General features: G+C 32.3%; 2 long non-coding RNA genes across 3 annotated transcripts; both read left to right on the top strand.

Moving 5' to 3' along the window:
* The first annotated feature begins 3,768 nt into the window (after positions 1-3,768).
* On the top strand, positions 3,769-4,193 carry LOC111991799 (uncharacterized). The gene is made up of 3 exons (XR_010626682.1): positions 3,769-3,830; positions 3,985-4,031; positions 4,115-4,193. It is a non-coding gene; the product is annotated as an uncharacterized LOC111991799 (long non-coding RNA).
* Positions 4,194-5,293: 1,100 nt separating this feature from the next.
* LOC111991800 (uncharacterized) lies at positions 5,294-10,828 on the top strand. 2 transcript variants are annotated; one of them, XR_010626394.1, is made up of 4 exons: positions 5,294-5,595; positions 5,681-5,823; positions 10,223-10,306; positions 10,430-10,828. It is a non-coding gene; the product is annotated as an uncharacterized LOC111991800 (long non-coding RNA). The 2 variants fall into 2 exon arrangements; XR_002880777.2 differs by lacking the exons at positions 10,223-10,306; positions 10,430-10,828 and adding an exon at positions 9,005-9,480 and having other exon boundaries at positions 5,303-5,595.
* Positions 10,829-12,143: the final 1,315 nt, after the last annotated feature.

Below are 12,143 nucleotides of genomic sequence, written 5' to 3'. Positions count from 1 at the left end.
TTCATGAGAGAGGTGACTCTAACCCCGAGACTGGCTCCTGCTAGTTTGTGTTGTGTGCACGCTAACCTCATGGTCCCTTCTTCGTTCAAGGTTGAGAAAATGGTCGTGATGTGGGGATCCCACAGACTCTTCTCGATTAGGCCCTGGACCTACCATGGCTGAACGTTAATCTCACCAAAGCTCAAGCCTTTCCCACAGATGGCACCAATTGTATGGGCGGGTTTTGGTTCCTAAGCCTAAAAGATGAATGGATTGAGGCCCAAAGAGGCCAATACAATGAATTTGTAGAGAGTAAGCTTAAAAGCTAGGCTTCAATGGATCCAAGAACATGTACAGTGAATCAAAGATAGCAAGAAAGTGAAGAAGAACAAGCTCTATGCCGAAGAAAATCTTCCTCGGCAAAGTCCAAGAACAATGATCCTACAAATATATTTCTTTTAGATTTGGATATTATTACAGTTCTTGTTACTACAGTGTTTTTTCTACAGATTTTTCGATCCCCTCTCTTTGGAGGGTCTCTTACATTATATAGCTCCCTTTAGATGATATTGGCCCTCCATTTGTTGATCATTCAGGCCACTACTTAAGTGTTTGTCCCATCAGACACCTTCCCAAACTTTTTGTGAATTGCAGTAGCCAAGGCAGTACTGATTAGGAGTCTTCTTCACATAAATGCATCTAAGAAATTTAGTGGGATGCATTAAATGTGGTGGCAGCCACCATCCCGTCAGTCACATTAGGGCTAACCCCTTCCCCGAAGCTCCATATCTATGGCATGGCCTCCTCTGGTGATGTGCCACTGACGTGGCCTTGTTGTTCGAAGGTGTGACCTTGGCACAATAATGGCCTCCTTGGCCATGGGTATGACACGTGGCGCAAATACCTTACTTTAAATTTCTGTACCCCATATATACTATATATAATAATGAAAGTTTTGCAATAAATTTTATAAAGTTCTTTATGCACTATATCGTTAGCATCTTTTCCTTTTCTTTTTTTGTTTTGTTTTGTTTTTTGTAATTCTTACTTTTTGTTCAACTTTTTATCTTTTTCAACCATTATCTTTTTAGTTCAATCTTTTATCCCATCTAATATATATATATATATATATGTATTTTTTTTAAATTTTCATTTGGTTTCCTTTAGATTTTTAAATTTATTCCTTTATATCTTCTTAAATTCTACAGTTTCACTTTGTTCAACCTTTCATCTACTTCCACCCTTCTTCTTCCATCTTAATTTTCATAAAAATTTCTTCTTACTTCATTTCAACCTCTCTCCCATATTTCTTCCAAGTTGTCCATGACAAAAAGGTCAATTCTATCTCTCCTTCTCTAGTTTTGTTTATCTTTTGATGGATTTTTTCTTAATTTTTAATTATTGTTTCAACCATTTTTTTTCTACTAATGATTCTTTTTGTTATTGTTGATTTACTTGTCACATCACATTTGTTTATCTATTTGGTAAATTTTTATCGACTTTTATGTATATTTAGGTCGTTTGGTATTCCAATTTTCGATCACAAGTTCTTTTTCTTTATCCCATCAGTTTGATTTGATTTGGGTTATTAATTAGTTGCTTTGCAAGTTAGAATTTGATTTTTTACAGTGATCATTTAAATGTTAAACTACAAGACTTTATTAATTTTTGTTTATTTTTTAATCCTTAGGGGTGAATAAAGTATTCTTAATAGTTGTATTAGAAGTATTCCATAATGCCATTTATTTAGAGAAAAGTAAAGGCTAGTCAAATGAAAATAATCGAATGGGGAACATATTTTAGCTTTTGTAATTGTATTTTAATAATTACTATTATTTTATAATATTGCATATATAGAAATTTAGTTCTTAGTTTTTGCTAATAATTTTTTTTTTGATAATATGTTTTGGGAGGATGAAATTGTAATTTCCACAAAGAAAATACCTTAATAGAATATTAACAACAAATTGTTTTCCTAATTGATCTAATTAATCATTGTTAAGTTTTATTAATTTTTTAGTTACGTTTAGGAAAAAAAAAAAGGATTTGAGAAAATTTGTTTAAAACTAAAAGAATAATTTTCAAATTTTATATTCCTTTTAATGATTTACAAAATGTTTTAAATAACTTTTATTAAAAAATGAATATTTTCTTTAATTTCCCTTTTGAATTTCTAAGAACAATTGTATTGTTTTAATTTTAATACTATACAAAATTTAAATTTATGATTTATGATTGTTCCTACAATAAATAAAAATATGGTTGTTCAAATTTATATTTATGATTTATGATTGTTTCTCTATTACATTTATGGTTTTTCCTAAAATAAATAAAAATACAATAATAAAATACATTAGTCTTTATTAAATTAGTCCAAATTGTAAAAAGTAAATTTAATGAGATCACTCTTAAAAAATTATCATGCCGGTTCGCGGTTAGTGTTAGCTTATGGCTGTAAAACATTGTGAGGTTGAGGGGTTGGGTCTTAGCTATTGGGGAAGGACTTATGATACTATGGATGACCGAGACTGCGGCAAAAGGATCTCACTTAAAATGAAGGTTTTCTTTCTTTGAGAAGCATCAAATTAACCAGCATAAGATGCAACTGTATTCATCTCCGCTATTGTCAAGTTGGAACTTTAGCTGCACAGGTCATACCCGTTCTCATGTCTCCTTAAAAATATGTGGTACCTAAATTTTGAAAAAACAAGAAGTAACATGTATCCAAGGAAAAAAGAAACAAAAATGACAACGGAAAACTGTCCAATGCTATCCACTTATGAAATCAGAATGATTATATGAATCTTCCTTGACTTCTTACACAGATGCTCAGGGATTTATTACATTGCTTCAGAAAAACTGCTTTCAACCTGGTAACATTGTGTCTATTGAATCTGATGCAATCATTTTCAAATGCACTGATGCACACCACAAGAAAGAATCATACCAAAAATTAAATTTTCACTGCTTCAATTGCTCTCTTTCCTTGCTGGTAGTACTCGAAAAAAATACTTGCATAGTTTTTCACCTTTTTGTATAATCTTGGCCTTGATTCATCAACCAACCTATCAATTGGTCCAATCTCTTCATTTAATCCAGGATGGCAGAACACAGCCAAAGAAATCCTCTCCCTTTCTGAGTTTGTCACCACTTTGTGTACTGGGCTCTTGAAAATTCCGTTGCTCATTATCTGCGTACCATACAGAATCAATTAATATGAGTAATTCATTTTATTAATCTGCTTTTATAGGTCTATATCGTTAGTTTTTATGACAAAAACTTATTCTTTGAGGCAGAACCTCTAGTTAAAATTGTAATTTGAACAATAAATCATTAAAGTGAACATTGTGTTACTGTTGCATTTGATGTCAAGGGGGCACATCACAAACCTGGAAGCTATCTAATTTGCATTAGGCTTAATGGCAAACCTAAAATGTGAGCGCATTAAACGGCTCTGGAACATGGTAAATATGATGCAATCTCAGTCATGGTTACCTCTGTTTGATCACCGACAATAATGAGAAGAGCCACAGGAATGATTGGAACTTTAAACCACTGATTGTCTTTCTGGAATTGAAGACCTTCCACTTCGATGTCTTGCAAGAGAAAAGTGTTAGCTNAGTAAGAATTCAACCTTGCAGATTTTTTTTTTTTTTTTTTTTTTTGAAAAATTTACATATAAGTACAAGTTGTTTGTGAGTTATAATATCTACTTCACTTATTTAACTTTATTAGGTTTAATGATTCTGAAATGCATCACTTTAATACTTGACTTTCTTTTAATACCAATACAAAGTAGCAATGGTGGTTTCACAGCATGGGAGCCTCAAAGAGCTTACCGTTGGTTGGTGGTAACTTCTCCAATAAAATTACTAGTTTCTCCCTAACTAGTTTCAATATCTCAACTTTTCCTTGTAAGATAGGTGTTTACATGTTTATGGCAAAAAAACCATTGTTTTAAACTTACCACTCATTCCCATAATTTTTTTATCTTATTTTTTGCAGAAATTCAACCCCACAGAGTTCTTTGAAGATGCTCTTATTGAGAGAGAGTAAGTTATCTTCCAGCACAAGAATAGTTGTCATGGTATTGGTCATGTTATCTTCCTAACATTAAAATTGAACCACTTTATAGGTACGTAGAATGTACTTCGTCACCGGTTCAAGCCTTGGCACTCTTTAGGAAATTCTATCCCAAGAACCGTAGAACAGAGATCAGTAGCATTTCCAATGCAATTCAATATATTGAAGACGTACAAGAACCCGATGGATCATGGTAATATGTTTTTTTGCACACGCTTATATTCTTGATTCACACCATGAAGTACTGCGCTATAGCTGCATAGTTTTCTTTTGACGTTTAGACAGAGAAAATAAAAGTAGCCAACTATGATAATATCATTAAGAGACTGCACCAATTTTTATATTTTTTTCTTCTCTTTTCTTTTGCTTGATGCTAAAAGGAGAAACCATCAATACTTTCACAAGATTAATACTTAAGTAGGTATAGTCATTGGGGGATTTGCTACACCTATGGCACAAGATTTGCTGTAGGACGATTGGCAGCTTGTGGAAGAAACTATAGAAATTTTTCTGCATTGCACAAATCTTGTGAATTTTCGCTATCAAAGCAGCTACCTAATGGCGGATGGGGAGAGAGTTACCTATCAAGCCAAAACAAAGTATGGAAATTTGTTTTGATTTAAATGTGTACTTATTTTTTACAACAGAAAAGAAAGAAAGAAGGGGGGAGCGGGAATGGAAATAGAGAACTCAAATAAGTTTCTTTGTGCAACAGGTGTGGACAAATATAGAAGGCAACCGTGCAAATTTGGTCCAAACCGCATGGGCGCTATTATCGCTTATTGATGCTTGGCAGGTTGGTCCATCATTTTCTCCTAAATTATTTAATAAGTTGTACATTAACATGACAGATTTAGGTTTTAGCAATAGTTAGAGTTCGCAATTAGTTGGGGAAGTGTCATGAAAATGAGTAATCCAAGATATCAGTCAGTAATCTACCATTGGTCATGATAATCACATCTGTAGTTATGGCCCAAAAGTATTAGTAAGGTTACTATGGGGGTTCCTCATAATCACTTATATAGCTCAATTCGGCCTAATAAACATACACTTATCAAATCCAATTCATGTAATCTAGGATATCATACATACGAAAACAAAAATTAAGATCTAAACAAATAAATTTATGAAACTTTAAAACTTAAGTATTAGATGATAGCAAAATTTAGAAGGTAACCCTATATAATAGCAGAAGTTTTAAGGAGATGCTGCCAGGTTAGGAAAAATGATCCCTTAAAATTCTGCCACGTTCACAATTAAGAAGCTATAAACTATATTGCTTCACAACCTTAATACTGGCTGATAGTCTATGAGTATATTAAAAAAACGGTTTAAAAAAAAAGCTTGAAACACGAGCGATACAGAGAAAGGGAAGAGAAAAAAAAAAGCTTGCGATACAAGGGAGAGACAGAGTTCGTGCGGTGGGCCATCATCATCCCTTGCCAAACTTAGACCACCGGAACCATCACCGGCACCAGTAACCTAAAGGTGCATGCAAGAATTGAGATACAGAGATAAAGAGAACTACCACCGGTAATTTTTTCCCCTTTCTTTCTTAGATCTAGGTATGAAATATGAATTAGTTTTGAGAATTTTGGTTGGATTGGTTTTTATTTAGGTATTTGGGTTACATTTGGTTTGGATTTTAAAAGAGAAGAGAGAAATTACTTAAAGGATGCGTTGTTAATAGTGATGTGTTTTAAGGCACAGGGGAGAAAGACAGACATCTCAGGACCGGCTCTGAAATTTTATCCTCCACCGGTTAGTCTTTGTTTTTTGGTTCTTTAAATTTGGGTTTAAATATGATAAGGGTCTGGGTATTTGGATTGTATTGGATTACATTTAGGTTTTGGCTCAGATTCAGTTTTGACTAAGGAATTTGGGTTAGAATGGTTTTTAATATGCTGTTTTTAATTTTTTGTTGAAATATTTTCCCCTCTTTATATTTTCGTTTCCCATGTTTCTTTTCTACCATTGTTGTCAAGGTTCTTGCAGTATATATTTAAAGTTTTTCATTTGCAATTGCTCTGATTTGAAAAAATAAAACCCTAGAACACAGAGAATAAGAAGGTGTTGAACATTAAAATGCCTTTCTTCCTCCACTGATGCCAATCTGCTTCAAGCATTAAATCTTTGTGTTTCGAATCCAAAATTAAATCGTACCCACAAAAATCCTTACACAAATCTGCATCTTCAACATCCCAGAACCACCATCTCTTATCCGTCTCCAAAACCAAAAATAAAAGTCCACTTAAAAATCTACCACGCTTATAGATTAAGAGAAAAGTCAGTGTTTTGCTGAAACACTTTCTACCTTAAGCCACTTAAAAAACCCTGAATCGCCACACTCTTAATCAACTGCACACACCACAAGTCAATCCAAAAAAAAAAAAAAAAAAACTACACACACCACAAAGAAAAGATGAATTCCTTCTGTTTGGCAGAGAACAAAATGGCAAATTAAAACCTTTTCCTCCCAATTTTCAGTTTGACATCTTCTTTGTTTCACTTCTTTTCTACAGCGCCGTGCCCAAAGAAAAACGATGTATCTATATGGACCCAAATGTAATTAGCAAAACACGTTTAGAACAACTATCAAAAGATGCCTAAGATTTGTAAAATGGTGATGAATCATAATAAATATAGATATAGCAAATTATTTACAGATAACAGCACAAAAAACACACGAGATTTCTTTGTAATCTACAATGACAAGGCTTAAATCGAATGACAAAAGAAAAGACATTAAAATAACACTCATTAGGAGTTCTTTTATTAGTAACTATGACAAGACTATAAGTAAAAATGACAAAAAGTAAACCTTCAGCATATAACGTCAGTTCTTAGAGAAGACATTCTACTGTCACAGCAAATGTGGTCGCCTATTATCAAAGTTTGGAGTCTTATATACAGGCAGCAATGATTTCTCTACTGACCACCACACTTCACATTCTGATGCAATTGGCATTAGCTTTTGATGTTTTCCTTAATACCAGCACAGAGAATCGAAAACTACAATGGCACTAAACAGAGTATCCAACTCTTGCAACTACTCCTATCTAGAAGTGGACTTCAAATTTACCCATTTAAGTAAAAATCTGTCAACTTTTCAAACCTGCATAAACAAACATTCAACATGAATTCAGTCACACCAAGAATAGAATTACATTTTCCAATGGGTTATATGCGTCAAAAGAAAAGGCACTACAATGAGTGACAGTAAAGCTTAAAGCTGGATAGTATTGACTAGGCACAAATTTTTTCAACCTTGATTAGCAATTAGCTAATATCCCTGATTCTTTTCTCGGTAGACTGCAAAATTAATTTATGTAAGCATTTTAGATTTAACATTCATAGCTGTATGGTCTAACTTTTTCCTTAAATTTGTGATGCCTCCCTCAATTTTTTCAAATCAGTTTGTAAATTCTCACAAAATAATCATTAACCAATGGCAAGAAAATTGCGTATCTTATTTCAACTTATCATTGACAATGAGGCTAAGTGTAGGAAATACAATTCAAATTGGATAAAAGAACAACTACAATATTTTAGTTTTTTAGTCATAGACAATTTCATTGATAGAAGTTTTCAGTCATATTTCTGAGTAATACACATATTGTATTCATTGAATAATTACACACAAAATTCAGCTTACAGAGACTTATGTCCATTGCCTTATCTGCAATCCGTAGGCTATTTCCCCCCATATGGTGGTATGAAGTGTAGCATCCAAACAGGTTGGCCTCTTAGTTAAGACAACAAGACTGACTATAAGAGAAATCATCAGAACATTTCTCCCTACATTCTCTCAATTTGGTTCATTTCACTTCAATTCTTGATTTGTTTTGGGTGACAGAGTTGCAACATTAAGTGTGTGTTGGGTTAATATCTGTGTTTGTGAATGTTTTTCAACCATGGCATCTCTGCTGGATGAAGTTAAATGAGAATTCCAGAAATTCCAATATAGTTGCTTTGTAGATAAAATAGAAAAATTTATTATTGAAATCCATGACAGTTTGGCTGTGTAATCCATAGAAAGTTTGGTGATAAATCCCTATTTTTATCTCCTCATAATCATTTTTTCTCTACTTGGAAGAATATGAAACTTAATCTTAAAATGAACTTTTAGACTCTAATTCTTATACAGCTCCCAAGTTGGAACCCTTCTATATTTTTCTCTATAAAATTGAATTACAATGGCCTTTAAGATTATGTATTTGAAAGTTAGGGGAATCTGATAAGTAGGTTTGGTTTGTTTATGATTTATTTCTTAGTGGCTTTGTGCATTGAGATTAGAGTTTGGATTTTCTCTACAAATTTTTTAATTTGTCATTGAGAATGAATTGTTAGTTCAGTGAATTTGGGTTTGATTTAGAGGTGGCTCAGTGTTTTTGAAAGTATACGTAAAAAAATTGTGGGTCTATGAATGTGATCTTACATTGAAGATTTTTACTGATTTGGTGGTGGTAGTGGTATTGAACTTGGACTTGGTTTTTGCACACAGGTTTACATAAGTGAATTAAACTTATCTTCTAATAAAATTAGATTTTACACTCCAATATTTGTTTCTCTGATTGATTATAGACCACTGTTTGATATTTTGGTTTTTTGATCCTCCTTTTCTCGTCAACACATATTCTTTTATCTTACTCTCATTTCACTTACAAATTTCACTATATGTAAAAAATAAGTACCCAAAATGCACAGAATATATTCCTTCTTTCATTTATTTATGTGCCATATATAGGGGCTGTCTTATTGTTTGATTTATTTTTTTCACTTGATATATCAAAATTTTGTAGATGCAACGACCATTTTTTTGGTTACTAATATTACAATTTGACTAGATTGTAATAAATCTTTGGCATTTTTTTAAAAGCATGTTGAGTATGTTACTTTTGAGAAAACTGGTAATAAAATGCATTTATTTGTTTAATGACAGGCATATATTAATTTTGAAATATCAAAGGGTGAGGTTGAACGGATCAGAGAGCTTGATGAGAGACTTATAGACATATTAAAGCATTTGAAGGTCTGGATAAGCTATAAAAAATTGGAGGTTACTTTTAACTTTGTGCCTAGATAGAATAAACCACTCAAATTTCTTATATTGGTGTACTGTATTAAGAGATTTGAGCTTTTATAGGGCTTTGAACTTCTGTTAATATTCATGTATTACTTAAGGTTTTTTTTTTTTTTTTGGATGGAAACTTTCATTTGGATCTAACATTTCTTTATTTTTATATTTTTTTAATTATGTTTTAATTACTTGAATTTTTTCCTTGAATTAGAAGCATATAAGTTTGTGAATGTATAAGAAAACTTACTTTTTTCTGTATAACCAAATTTGTAGTCCAACTTGCAATAGATTTTGATTGCAAGGAGATATGGGTACACTTTTTGCAATTTCATATTCTACCCTGCTGTTACAACTCCCCATACACTTTCAATAACGCAATGACTCTATGTAAAAAAAGGGAAAAAAAAAAAAAAACAATTGTTGTACTGTTTAATGTAGATTATGATCAAACTTTGTGGTTTATATGCATTTATGATTTTTTGTTTTTTTAATTTTATAGTTTCTTATCAAGCTTCTAAGATACATTTACTTTGTGCATTATATAAATGTTGGGGTTGAACGGAATCTTCAAAGATCTATATTTATTCCTCACAAAAGGGATATGATAGGTGGAAAATAAGAAGGGGAATCGATATTTGGCCGATTAGAAAGGAGCAAAACAAAAAGAACAATGAAGATATGAAATGCGCATTGAGCACATAACCACACAAAAAGCAATGAAGTGGCACACTGGAATTCAAAAGAAAAAAATGTTAACTGATGCTGAATCAGCATCTTCAAATGCACATGGTTGGATTGTTTTAGATTTAGATATTTGAGTTAGATTTGGTTTTAATTATGGTATTGGGTTTAAAATAAATTTTGTTTTGAGTATTTTGTATTAGATTTGGGTTAAATTAGTTTTTGGTATTTGCCTATGGTGTTTGTAATTAGATTTGTAAATGGAGATATGTGTTGGGAGTTTAGTACGTGGTAAAAGTGTATTTAAATATATTATTAAAAAAAATTATTTCTAATAAATATAAATAAAAAGGTTCCCGCAGATAATGCGGGTTGAAAAGCTAGTTTTTATAAATTTAGGCCGAGATAGATCCAACACCAATTCATCGTGGAGTCAGAGTGCTGATCAAAGCACAAATGGAAGATGGTGACTTCCCTCAACAGGTAATTCATGTTCATTCAAAATCCATGGAATTTAGATAAGGCTATCATTTCATTTGTCAAAATAACTTCTACATACCAAAATATTTTTTAAGGCATAGTATAACCAATTGTTATTGGCAACAGGAAATCACTGGAGTATTTACGAGGAACTGTATACTAAACTATGCTTCATATAGAAACATTTTTCCCATGTGGGTTCTTGGGGGAATATCGGAGGCAAGTTCTATTTGCACAAAACTTGAATGCGTAAACAAAGGATTGCATATTGAAGCGCACCACCAATCTCCAATATATATAAAAATTTCACATAAGAAAGAAATATAGATAACTATATACTACTTGAAAGATGTAAAATATATCATAATGTAGTTTTTGTGAGACAAATGGTTTGTCCCTCTACAAAAAATAAATGTCCATTTAGTTTGTGTTAGGATCTCCTTCATTAATTTTCTGCAACTTAATCATGTAAAGTAATATTTGTGGACTTACCCAAAAGGAAATGTAATATTTGTGGATGCTATATGTGCAAGTGCAACATACCATGTTGAATTACATTGTGCATACTTTCGTAAGAAATGAATAAAAAATATATAAGGTTATAGGTATTTCAAGTCTCTCACACACATACACTCTTTCTCTCTCTCTAAATTATTTTAGGAGATGGTTTTATAAAGTGACCCTTTCACAATATGTAGGTTTCACAGGTGTATAGCTCACCAAATGTAAAAGCTTGTTTGATTAGTAGCCTACTTAAGTTGTGAACCTATACACATTAATATATTGCAAATATTTGTTTGTAGATGTTTAGCGAAATTTTCCCAATTTCATAAGAATTCAAGTTTTTAAATGTCCTTTAGTCCTTGGAATAAGATTTGTTTGCCGGTGCAGGTAGGTAGGGGCTGAAAGATTAGGTAGTTTAACGAAGCCTTGCTTGGAAAATGGTTATGACACTTCGGGAAAAAAAGTAACAGGTTATGACGTTAGGTTATAGCAATCAAATATGGTATGGCAAGAGGAGATTGTTGCTTTAGACATGTAAGAGGGACCTGTGGGTGTGGGATATGGAACAATGGAAGAATATTAGGGCAGGTGCAGAGAGTTTTTTTGAACAAGTAGTGTATGCTGCAGGGGTGGGTCATTGCATTCGGTTTTGGTACGACCCTTGGAATGGGCATACTAGCTCCTTTAAAGGATCTATTTAAGAGATCTTTGGTGAAGTTAAAAAAAAAAAAAAATGCTTGGCAGCCATTAGGATTTTAAGGTGTAATTGATCACCTAAGTCTAATTAATTTTATTTCCTAAATTTAAATAGGAAAGCCCTAGGGCTTCTTAGCTAAACTAGAAAATAAAACAATGTCTTGAACCAAAAGTAAAAGATTTGGAAGTTTGATTACATGTGGGGAAAATATTAGGCACCCCCACAACACTTATCCAAAAGGATAGTACATTGTTTCAAATTTAATCTTAAATTTCACTATTTTAAGTAATAACTAATATATTTGGCATTTGGTTTAAAAAGGTAAGCATGATATACAAGTACATGTCAGATAATGCAAAGATAAAACCTATTATAGGATGACATGTAATCTATCCTAGTGTGACATATATAGAAATGACATGTAATCTATTTTAAGATGACATCCAAAGAAGACAATATACCTTAAGATGACATGTTAAAAGGAATGTAGAAGAAAGACATAAAATATCCGAGGATGACATGAAGTGACATGCAATCTATCCTAAGATGACATGTGCAATCTAAATTATAATGGCATGTGAATGACATATATAGCATGAATAACTTAAACAAGATAAAAGGAATATGCCTTATGTGTCT

Source organism: Quercus suber, unplaced genomic scaffold (genome assembly GCF_002906115.3).
Source record: "Quercus suber isolate HL8 unplaced genomic scaffold, Cork oak 2.0 scaffold_25, whole genome shotgun sequence".
Lineage (NCBI taxonomy): Eukaryota > Viridiplantae > Streptophyta > Magnoliopsida > Fagales > Fagaceae > Quercus > Quercus suber.
The sequence above is the reverse complement of the archived record's forward strand: the minus strand, read 5'-3'. Positions and strand labels throughout refer to the sequence as shown.